The 11,219-nt window shown below is 39.0% G+C and overlaps 1 long non-coding RNA gene across 1 annotated transcript in view; it reads right to left on the reverse strand.

The window, feature by feature from the left end:
* Positions 1 to 10,972, reverse strand: part of LOC144577393 (uncharacterized) — a 163,972-nt gene extending 153,000 nt beyond the window's left edge. The window contains exons 1-3 of the long non-coding RNA XR_013521160.1: positions 10,789 to 10,972; positions 10,201 to 10,278; positions 4,908 to 4,972 (exon numbers count right to left, since the gene is read on the reverse strand). This is a non-coding gene — a long non-coding RNA (uncharacterized LOC144577393). The remainder of the gene's footprint in view (positions 1 to 4,907; positions 4,973 to 10,200; positions 10,279 to 10,788) is intronic.
* Between the last annotated feature and the right edge of the window lie 247 nt (positions 10,973 to 11,219).

Here is an 11,219-nt window from a genome sequence, read left to right on the forward strand (position 1 = left end):
CAGCAGGAGGCATCACACTACTGGACTGCAGAAAGCAGAAACTGGACCCCTTCCTGACACCTTACACTAAAATTAACTCCAGATGGATTAAAGACTTAAACATAAGACGTAGCACCATAAAAACCCTAAAAGGAAATCTAGGCAAAACCATCCAGGACATAGGAGTAGGCAAGGACTTCATGAACAAAACACCAAAAGCATTGGCAACAAAAGCCAAAATAGACAAATGGGACCTAATCAAACTCCACAGCTTCTGCATGGCAAAAGAAACAGTCATTAGAGTGAATCAGCAACCAACAGAATGGGAAAAAATTTTTGCAGTTTACCCATCTGACAAAGGGCTGATATCCAGAATTTACAAAGAACTCAAACAGATTTACAGGAAAGGCCTTAGAAATAGAAATTCCATTTGATCCAGCAATCCCATTACTGGGTATATATCCAAAGGACTATAAATCGTTTTACTATAAGGACACGTGCACACGAATGTTCATTGCAGCACTGTTTACAATAGCAAAGACCTGGAATCAACCCAAATGCCCAATGATGATAGACTGGATTGGGAAAATGTGGCACATATACACCATGGAATATTATGCAGCAATCAGAAATGATGAGTTTGTGTCATTTGTAGGGACATGGATGAATCTGGAGAACATCATTCTCAGCAAACTGACACAAGAACAGGAAAGGAAACACCGCATATTCTCCCTCATTGGCGGGTGATGAAAAATGAGAACACATGGACACAGAGAGGGGAGTACTAAACACTGGGGTCTATTGGGGGGAAAAGGGGAGGGCCAGTGGGAGGGGGAGGTGGGGAGGGATAGCCTGGGGAGAAATGCCAAATGTGGGTGAAGGGGAGAAAGCAAACAAAACACACTGCCATGTGTGTACCTATACAACTGTATTGCATGCTCTGCACATGTACCCCAAAACCTAAAATGCAATAAAAAATAAAAATAAAACAAGCAATGGGGAAAGGATCCCCTGTTTAATAAATGGTGTTGGGAAAACTGGCTAGCCATGTGCAGAAAGCAGAAACTGGACCCCTTCCTGACACCTTACACTAAAATTAACTCCAGATGGATTAAAGGCTTAAACATAAGACCTGGCACCATAAAAACCCTAGAGGAAAATCTAGGCAAAACCATTCAGGACATAGGAGTAGGCAAGGACTTCATGACCAAAACACCAAAAGCATTGGCAACAAAAGCCAAAATAGACAAATGGGACCTAATCAAACTCCACAGCTTCTGCATGGCAAAAGAAACAGCCATTAGAGTGAAGCAGCAACCAACAGAATGGGAAAAAATTTTTGCAGTTTACCCATCTGACAAAGGGCTGATATCCAGAATTTACAAAGAACTCAAACAGACTTACAAGAAAAAAACAAACAAGCCCATTCAAAAATGGGCAAAGGATATGAACAGACACTTTACAAACGAAGACATACATGAGGCCAACAAACATATGAAAAAATGCTCATCATCACTGGTCATTAGAGAGATGCAAATCAAAACCACATTGAGATACCATCTCACGCCAGTTAGAATGGCGATCATTAAAAAATCTGGAGACAACAGATGCTGGAGAGGATGTGGAGAAATAGGAACACTTTTACACTGCTGGTGGGACTGTAAATTAGTTCAACCATTGTGGAAGACAGTGTGGCGATTCCTCAAGGACCTAGAAATAGAAATTCCATTTGATCCAGCAATCCCATTACTGGGTATATATCCAAAGGACTATAAATTGTTCTACCATAAGGACACATGCACATGAATGTTCATTGCAGCACTGTTTACAATAGCAAAGACCTGGAACCAACCCAAATGCCCATTGATGATAGACTGGACTGGGAAACTGTGGCACATATACACCGTGGAATATTATGCAACCATCAAAAACGATGAGTTCATGTCCTTTGTAGGGACATGGATGAACCTGGAGAACAACATTCTCAGCAAACTGACACAAGAACAGAAAATGAAATACCACATGTTCTCACTCATAGGCGGGTGATGAACAATGAGAACACATGGACACAGGGAGGGGAGCACTACACACTGGAGTCTATTGGCGGAAATAGGGGAGGGACAGTGGGGGAGAGTTAGGGAGAGATAGCATGGGGAGAAATGCCAGATATAGGTGAAGGGGAGGAAGGCAGCAAATCACACTGCCACGTGTGTACCTATGCAACAATCTTGCATATTCTTCTCATGTACCCCAAAACCTAAAATGCAATTTAAAAAAGTTGTATATTTAAAGAAAACATCTGATGGCTACCTACCAAACTGAACATTTAACTTCTACTGAATGGCACTGAGGTCAGTGGTGTGGGGGCCAATATTGACATAAGGAAAGTTTTATGTTTCATATTGTATGTTGCTATTCTTTTATTCTCACAATAAGTGTATACAACTTTTTAATAATAATGTTTTTAAGGAAGACAGGATGAGGCAATTGACTAGTAGATCTTTCAAGAATATCTCCATACCCTAATATTCTTACTTTCTTCATTATTATTCTAAGAGGCTTGAAACCACCAATTATATAAGAAAAACCATAATAGACAAGGTCTATGGGATTTACCTGGCCCAAGCCTCAGTTTACTGAGAAATATCCTACTTTACTACCTTTCTCGCCATTCTCCCCACACCTCTGTCTCTCTCTCCTCTTCCCCACACCCCACTACACATACACAAACACAGATAGGCCTCACAAGCTACATTTCTGCTGTAGACCCTGCTGTGTCCTGGCCACAGCCTCTTAGCCTGGTGTTAGATACCTGACCAAAATATGCTTCTTGCCCTTGACTGAAAAGTTTGTCTTTCTCCTAATAATCAGACAGAAAGAGAACTGTTTGGATCTCAGCAGCAGGGATTTAGGTTAGACATAAAGAAAAATATGCTAATTACTATGAGATAGCATAACAGACTTAATAATCTGTTATATGAGATAATAAATTTATAATCACAGTATGTAATCACTTCTAAGCTTTTTGTCTATTATGCGTTTCTCTTTAGTTGGGTGTTTGTTTTTTGAGACAGGGCTTGCTCTGTCACCCAGGCTGGAGTGTGGTGGCACGATCACAGCTCACTGCAGCGTTCATCTCCTGGGCTCAAGCAATCCTCCCACACCCGCCTCCCAAGTAGCTAGGACTACAGCCACATGCCACCACACCCAGATAATTTTTCTGGTTTTGTAAAGACAGGGTCTCACTACATTACCTAAGCTGGTCTCAAACTCCTAGGCTTCCCAAAGGGCTGGAATAACAGGTATGAACCACAGCCCCCAGCCTCTTTAGTTTCTAAAAGCATATGCCACCAATTTTGAATTCTTCTAATAAACTCCCTTCTTGCTTAAGGAACTAGAGATGTACTTCCAATAATTGCAATCAAGAGTCTTAAAGTAAGACAACTACAAAATTGAAGTTTGTTTAAATATACTTATTTACATAGGCAATATTCAGATTTTTTAAAACTTCCAGATAGAGGCATATCCACTGGAAGACCTAAGTAGAAGCATCTGTTTACTATGCCCCAGACAGTTAGCTTGCAGATGTTAAGCTACATATAGTTCTTCAATGCCAGAGTGATGAAGAAATGAAAAAAATATTGGGGCTAAAACAAACTAAAGGTAACATCACACATTTTGTAAATTACTAAAAGGGAAACCCGTATATTACCTTAGATATGTTCTATACCCTGCTTTATTTGAAGAAAGACTTGAAGGAGGGTTATAAAAATGCGTAATGGCCAGATGCAGTGGTTCACGCCTGTAATCCCAGCACTTTGTGAGGCTGAGGCAGGTGGATCACTTGAGGTCAGGAGTTCGAGACCAGCCTGGCCAACATGGTGAAACTCCATCTCTACAAAAATACAAAAATTAGGAAGGTGTGGTGGTGCACACTTGTAGTCCCAGCTACTGGGGAGGCTGAAGCAGGAGAATCACTTCCCCAGGAGGCGGAGGTTGCAGTGAGCTAAGATCATGCCACTGCACTGGCCAACAAACAGAGTGAGACCCTGTCTCAAAAAAAATACATAACATACTATGATGATTAATTTTATGTATCAACTGGACTGGACCACAGCAGCCAGTTATTTGGTCAAACATTATTTAAAATGTCTCTGTGAAAGTGTTTTTCAAATGAGATAAATATTTTAATCAGTAGACTTTGAGTAAAGCAGATTGTTCTCCATGTTGTCTCTGTGCCTCATCCAATCAGTTAGAAGTTTTAATAGAAAAGACTGACTTCCCCCAAAGAAGAGGGAATTCTGACAGCAGCCTTCACTCTCAAACTGAAACACCAACAGTTTCCTGGCTCTCCAGCCTGCTGGCCTGCCCTGCAGATTTTGGACTTGTAATCCTCCACAATTGTGTGAGTCAATTCTTTAAAATGAATACATAACAGACTAGATAGATAGATACAAACATCTATTAGATTTCCCTGGAAAAGTCTAATAAAAGAATCAAAAAATTATGATAAAATCATAAAATGAGGATGGGGAAAAAATAATGCAGGGATAAAGTTGTCATCCAAAATGCATGCCATAGATCTTGCACACTTTATTAGATATGGGTCACAATTTTGACTCTGAGCTTCCTAGCAACCAACTTGAAGAAGTAAACCTAATTATATACATAATTTAAGAGTACCCATAAAATAAAAATACATTTGACTGTTGAACAATGTCGGGGTTTGGGGTGACGGCCATGAATGCAGTCAAAAGTCCACTTAACTACTAATAGCTACTGTTGACTGGAAGCCTTACCTATAATATAAACAGTCCACTAACACATATTTTGTATGTTGTATGTATTTATATACTGTATTCTTACAATAAGATGATCTAGAGAAAAGAAAATGTTACTAAGAAAATCATAAGAAAAAATATACTTACTATTCATCAAGTGGAAGTAGATCATCATAAAGGTCTTCAGCCTCATCATCTTCACACTGAGTAGGCTGAAGAGGAAGAGAAGGGGTTAGTTTTGCTATCTCGGGTTGGCAAAGGCAGAAGCAAATTCATGTGTACTAATCACTAGAGAATGCAAATCAAAACCTCAATGAGATATTATCTCATACCAGCCAGAATGGCTATTATTAAAAAGTCAAAAAATAACAGATCTTGGCAAGGCTGCAGAGAAAAGAGAACAATTACATATTGTTGATGGGAATGCAAATTAGTTCAGCCACTGTGGAAAGCAGTTTGGAGATTTAGCAAAGAACTTAAAACAAAACTACTCTTTGACCCAGCAATCCCATTACCAGTTATATACCCCAAAGAAAATAAATGCCACATGTTCACACTTATAAGTGGGAACTAAACATTGGGAACACATGAACATAAAATAGGAACAATAGAACTGGGGGCTGGGCGAGGAGGCCTCTAATCTCAACACTTTGGGAGGCCGAGGTAGGTGGATCACCTGAGGTCAGGAGTTAGAGAGCAGCCTGACCAATATGGTAAAACCCAAGCTCAACTAAAATACAAAACATTAGCCAGGCATGGTGGCACATGCCTGTTGTCCCAGCTACTTGGGAGGCTGAGGCACCAGAATCACTTGGCCCAGGAGGTGGATGGAGGTTGCAGTGAGCTGAGATCGCAGTACTGCACTCCAGCCTGGGAGACAGAGCAAGCCTCTGTCTCAAAAAATAAAAAATAATAATAAAAATGAAAATAGACACTGGGGACTACTAGAGGGGAAAGAGAGGGAGTGGAGCAAGAGCTGAAAAACTACCTATTGGATACTATGCTCACTATCTGGGGGATGGGATCATCCATACCCCAAACCTCAGCATCATGCAATGAACCCATGTAACAAACCTGCATATGTAGTCTCTGATTCTAAAATAAAAGTTAAAATAAGTTTTAAAAAAAAAACCTCCAAAGAAAAGAAAATTTGTGTATAAGTAGACCCAGGCAGTTTAAATCCAGGCCATTCAAGAGTCAACTATATCTGTCTTTTGCTCAAGACATATACAACTGAGATTCTCTCCCATAAGACTGATAAAGAAGGGTTATGAAATCTGGTGAATCAGATTATCATATAAAGACAGACAAGTTCCTCAGAAACAAGAAACACTTTTGTGTGCTTATAACACAAGTATACAGGAGGTACCCAGCACATAGTAGTTACAGGTAAATGTTGGTTGAAAGAATAATCAACCAGTTATAAAAATTTTGAACAACCAGTTGAATTCGCTATTTACATTTTTGCAGGAAAAAATTTATTTCAGACTTCACTAATAAAATTGACAAAGTCAAGATTTCCATTGAAGTTCATATATGAGATACGTTTTCACTCAATGCAGCAAAAGGAAGAGGAGCAACAAGCAATGCAATTTAGATCTTTCTACGTCATTTTGTAAAATTGTTTAAATGTTTCTAAAATATGAAAAAAGTAATAATAACTACTGTAAAGTTTCTCCCTCCACTAAGAAGAGAAACAGAAAAACATTTAAACCAGAGCAATAAAACCTTAGCTTACATATTGAGAGAAATGTGTTGGGGGCAGTTATGAAGACTAGAAGCCACCCAAATTCCAGACCCTTATCCATTATCAGTTGGGAGCTAAGTTTTCTTCTTTGAATTTCTTTTTAGCTTATAAAAACATTGGTTCCCATAATTCTCCCACCCAAACAATAATAATGAAAATTGCATTTTCCCTTGTAGTTGAGCTAAAGGTGATCCCAGAAGCAGCATATAACGTGATAGCAAATTATCAAAATAGGAACTGTTATTCAGATATTAGAAACATCCAGGGTGGATGCTTTGAAACAAGTGGATGTTTGATTTGTTAGCTGTATCATATGAATGTTTTTCATTCAGTTATTTAATATGATATCAATATAGTCCAAACTTTTACATTAGCTCTAGACCTGTCTATTGCACAGGGACAGTCTTTTACACTAACAAGAAGTATAGCACTATAAAAACATTAAAACTTTATTACACCTCAGTGTAGTTTGGATATGTGTCCCTGCCCATATCTCGTGTAGAAATGTAATCCCCAATGTTGGAGGTAGGGCCTGGTGGGAGGTGTCTGGATCATGAGGTGGATCCCTCATGAATGACTTGGGCCATTTCCTTGATGATAAGTGGGTTTTTGCTAAATGTGTGGCCCCTCCCCCATGCTAGTGCACGCTCGCTCTCTCGCTCTCTGGCTCTCTCTCTTTCTCTCTTGCTCCTCTTTTCACCATGTGAAGCATATGCTCCCGCTTCATCTTCCATCATGAGTAAAACTCCCTCAGGCCTCCCCAGGAGCCAAGCAGACGCCAGCACCACACTTCCTTTACAGCCTGCAGAACTGTGAGCCAATTAACCTCTTTTCCCAGTCTTAGGGACTTCTTTACTGCAGTGCAAAAACAGCCTGTATTATCAAAGAAAGTCAGATAAGTATTGCAAACTAAAAGAACTTCTTAGCCAACTAAAAGAACAGCCTGAAGCATCAAAGAAGGTTAGGTAGGTATTGCAAACTAAAAAGATTTCTTCAGATATTTATTATTAATTCTTGGCATAAACTTTTCCATTCCAACAATTATTATTTTACAAATTCCAAAATTGTATTTAAGCTATATATAAGAATTTTCCCCACTCAACTTCATCACCATCACTTTTTACTAATTGCATTGTTTACTTGAATTACTTATTCAAAACAACATTTGATTATTACAAATAATGTTGCTCCATTTTAATTGAATCCTCAAGCAAGCCAGCATGCAGCATCTCAGCTTGCATAGTAATTCATCAATATATTCATTATGCATTACTTACGGATAGGACATGGATTAAAATGAAAGATTTGGCTGAAGGTACGTCTGCTTTTCTTCAGGCAGAATAAAGGGGAAGAAATAAAATGTATGTATAAAGCTACTTTTTTCTAAGCTGTTCAAATGCTTTATATTGTATCAATTAATTTTAACTTTATGAGTCATCTTTAGGGAATTAAAAACTTATTTTTCTGTCTGTAACCCAGAGGGTGACTTTTTTTAATCTGCAACCAAGGAATGAATAACTCGAAGCCTATAACAGCTAACTCATTAGCCTAAAGTTACAGAGACTCTTCCAGAGTCCAAAAGGCCAAACTTTCTCACTTAGTGCACTTTCTGTGACTTACAACAGGCATTTTTATATTTATAACAAGTAATTAGAAGGACCACAATTGCATTTTCATAGAATTTGTATGCTATCAGCAGCTACAAACTGACAGCTGGAGCAGATTCCTGCTCTACATTTAGAAGTGTCTTTTAGACTAGCACAGTGTTTTGATTTTTTGTTAATAGATTTGAATACTTTTAGTCCAGGATATACTACCCAGCCCATCAGAATCCTCACTACTGCCTAAAACTTAATTGTCCATCTTTAAAGCCCTTTCTTACTTTTTAATTTTTTTTTTTTTGAGACAGATTCTCACTCTTGTTGTCCAGGCTGGAGAGCAGTGGTGCAATCTCAACTCACTGCACCCTCCGCCTCCCAGGTTCAAGCAATTCTACTGCCTCAGCCTCCTGAGTAACTGGGACCACAGGTGTGTGCCATCATGCCCAGCTAATTTTTGTATTGTTAGTAGAGACGGGGTTTCACCATGTTGGCCAGGCTGGTCTCAAACTCCTGACCTCAGGTGATTTGCCCAACTTGGCCTCCTAAAGTGCTAGGATATAAAGTTTTCTTTATATCCTTCAATCTTCCAACCCAGTATTACTATCATCAATGCACACTGTCAATCGTATTTATTCAGCAAATAACTATTTTATTCTTATAAGTATGGTCCAGGGGCAGCTGAGAGCAAACAAAATAGGCAAAATAGGCAATCTGTCTCTTGTACTAGAATACGCACCCTAAAAAGGAAAAATATCCTGCCTTCCAGGGGTGCACATTCTAGCAGAAGACGCAGATATAAATAAATACAGATTAATGCTGTGGATGGTAGTGGCCAGGAACTATTTCGAAGAGGATATCAGGAAGGTTTCTCTGAGGAGATGCCATTTTGAGCAAAGATATAAAGAGAGAAGATACGAGTCACACAAATGCCTGGGAAAGAACAAGTGAAAAGGCGCCAAGGCAGAAGCCTGCTTGATACACCTGTAGAATAACAAAAAGGAGCACAGAACATGAAGGAGAGACATGGGGAACTGGGTCAGAGGGCTGAGTAGGGGCCAGTTCATGCATGGCTCTGGAAACCACAGTAAGGGCATGGGATTTTCTCCAAGTATGATGAGAACTATTGGAGACTTTGAGCAAGGGGGTGACATGATTTGACTTGATACTATTAAAAAATTAATCTGGCTACTGTGTTTAGAATAGACTCCTAAGGGGCAAATATCCTAGGAGTCTCCCTTCCTTTTTGTTTTCATGAGACTTGTCTTACCACATATGGTAACTATTGTTCCAAGGGACATGCAGCTCAACCTTTCTTTTGACAACAGACCCTCTCCCAATTCCCACCATCCTCAAACACATTGTGGTTCACATTATAGGTTGAAATATAAAACAAACATATGAAAAAAATGTTCATACAAGACAAACTACATTTTTATGTATTTTAGGTCACTGATTCTCAAATCTATTTGTTCATCAGCATCACCTGGGGGTGTCTGTGTGTGTGTGTGTGTGTGTGTGTGTGTGTGTGTGTGTGTGTGTGTGTTTGTGTTTGCTTGTTTTGTTTTGTTTTGTTTGCTTCTTTGTTTTAATATAGAATTCTCTACTCCAGACATAGCCCAAAAGAGAATCTTGAAGGTAGGGCCCATGAATCTGCATTTTTGAGTTGATTTTGAAGATTAGCTAAGGCTTAGGAGCCACTATTATAAATGATAAGCTTTTCAGAAATTCAGAAACCAGCAAAATCTGCCAGGGCTGAGCAGTCATAGAAAGCTCTGTGGCAGAAGCAGGATTTGACTAAGCAGAGGAAACTGTCAACTGTGGCAGACTAGGGACTGATGAATGAAGGAAAGGCATGGGTTCTGCAAGTCTGAGCATTACTATGATGAAGGTAAGAGGCAACATGAACTGGTGCTTTTGTGATCCTCTGAGAGGGTGAGACTCCCAGAAAGCAGGGGAGATGCAGCAAGGAATGCACCTTACAGTTAGTTCCAATAGGTAATAGCTCCAGCTCCAAGAAAGACAGGTGTGACACAAAGAACATGAGAAAGGAAGTCATGACTCTACCTGAGTATTAACCCAGCTCTGAACTTACCAGCTAAAGCTCCTCTATAGGTGATTCTGCACAGCGATTCTGTGCTAAACGATATTTTGTCCAGATCTGTGACTTGACCTAAAATAAAAAGACAGTACTAAATGGCATATAAGCTTTTTGCAGATCTAACCTTTATCATTCTATTTTTAAGTCCTATTATTTTATCATTTCCAATGAGTCCCTTTAAGTATTCTTTGCTGTTCTTTGAATTTCTCTCCATTATGGAGAGACTAAACTGCCAAGTAATGTGGGCATTAGTAGGTGATGTTTTTCATTAATCTCACAATAGGCAGCCCTGCGTCTACATTCCAGTAGCAACCAACCTGGAACAATACATACCTTTCCCCAAGGTTTGCTCTAGAGACTTTGTGACCTTAATACTGATTTTTTGACAAAGATGAGGCCTTAAAAACACACACATACAAAAGACAGATTCATATGCCACACTGACCTAGAAGAATAAAACTCTGCGGTAAACAACATATTAGATAAATCTGACATGACAAGCATTTCTGTGATAGTAGTCACTTTTCCCAAAGGACTTAATGATATATGAAGACTAATAAACTCATGGGAGAAAGACTGCACCTTCTATTTCCAAGTATACTTGACACAATCCAAAATCAATTTTCTCCTCTTTTTGAAGTTAGTTCCAATCTGTCAAGATCCATCCCTCTTTGGCCTCATCTCCAGCTATGTCCCTTTTTCCATCATATTATTTCAAGACGACCATTGCAAATCACAGAGATGAAGATTCAATGGAAGATAAAATGCTGCTGAAAGAAAATTTAGTATTACCTACTTTAAAACTATCTTGCAGAAAGCTCATGAGATTATTCTATGGAACAATTCTTTAGTTATTTTCTATGAACTTAAGAGTAATGTCCAAAGGAGATTTCAAGGACAAGGAAATTATGATAAAGGTCTGCAAATGAAGCAAAAAGCAAACTGAAGTTAAGACAGCCTCTTTTTCTTAAGTCTGCTTAGTGCTGCTTAGTGCTATCACCCTGTACTAGAGT

Source organism: Callithrix jacchus, chromosome 8 (assembly GCF_049354715.1).
Source record: "Callithrix jacchus isolate 240 chromosome 8, calJac240_pri, whole genome shotgun sequence".
Lineage (NCBI taxonomy): Eukaryota > Metazoa > Chordata > Mammalia > Primates > Cebidae > Callithrix > Callithrix jacchus.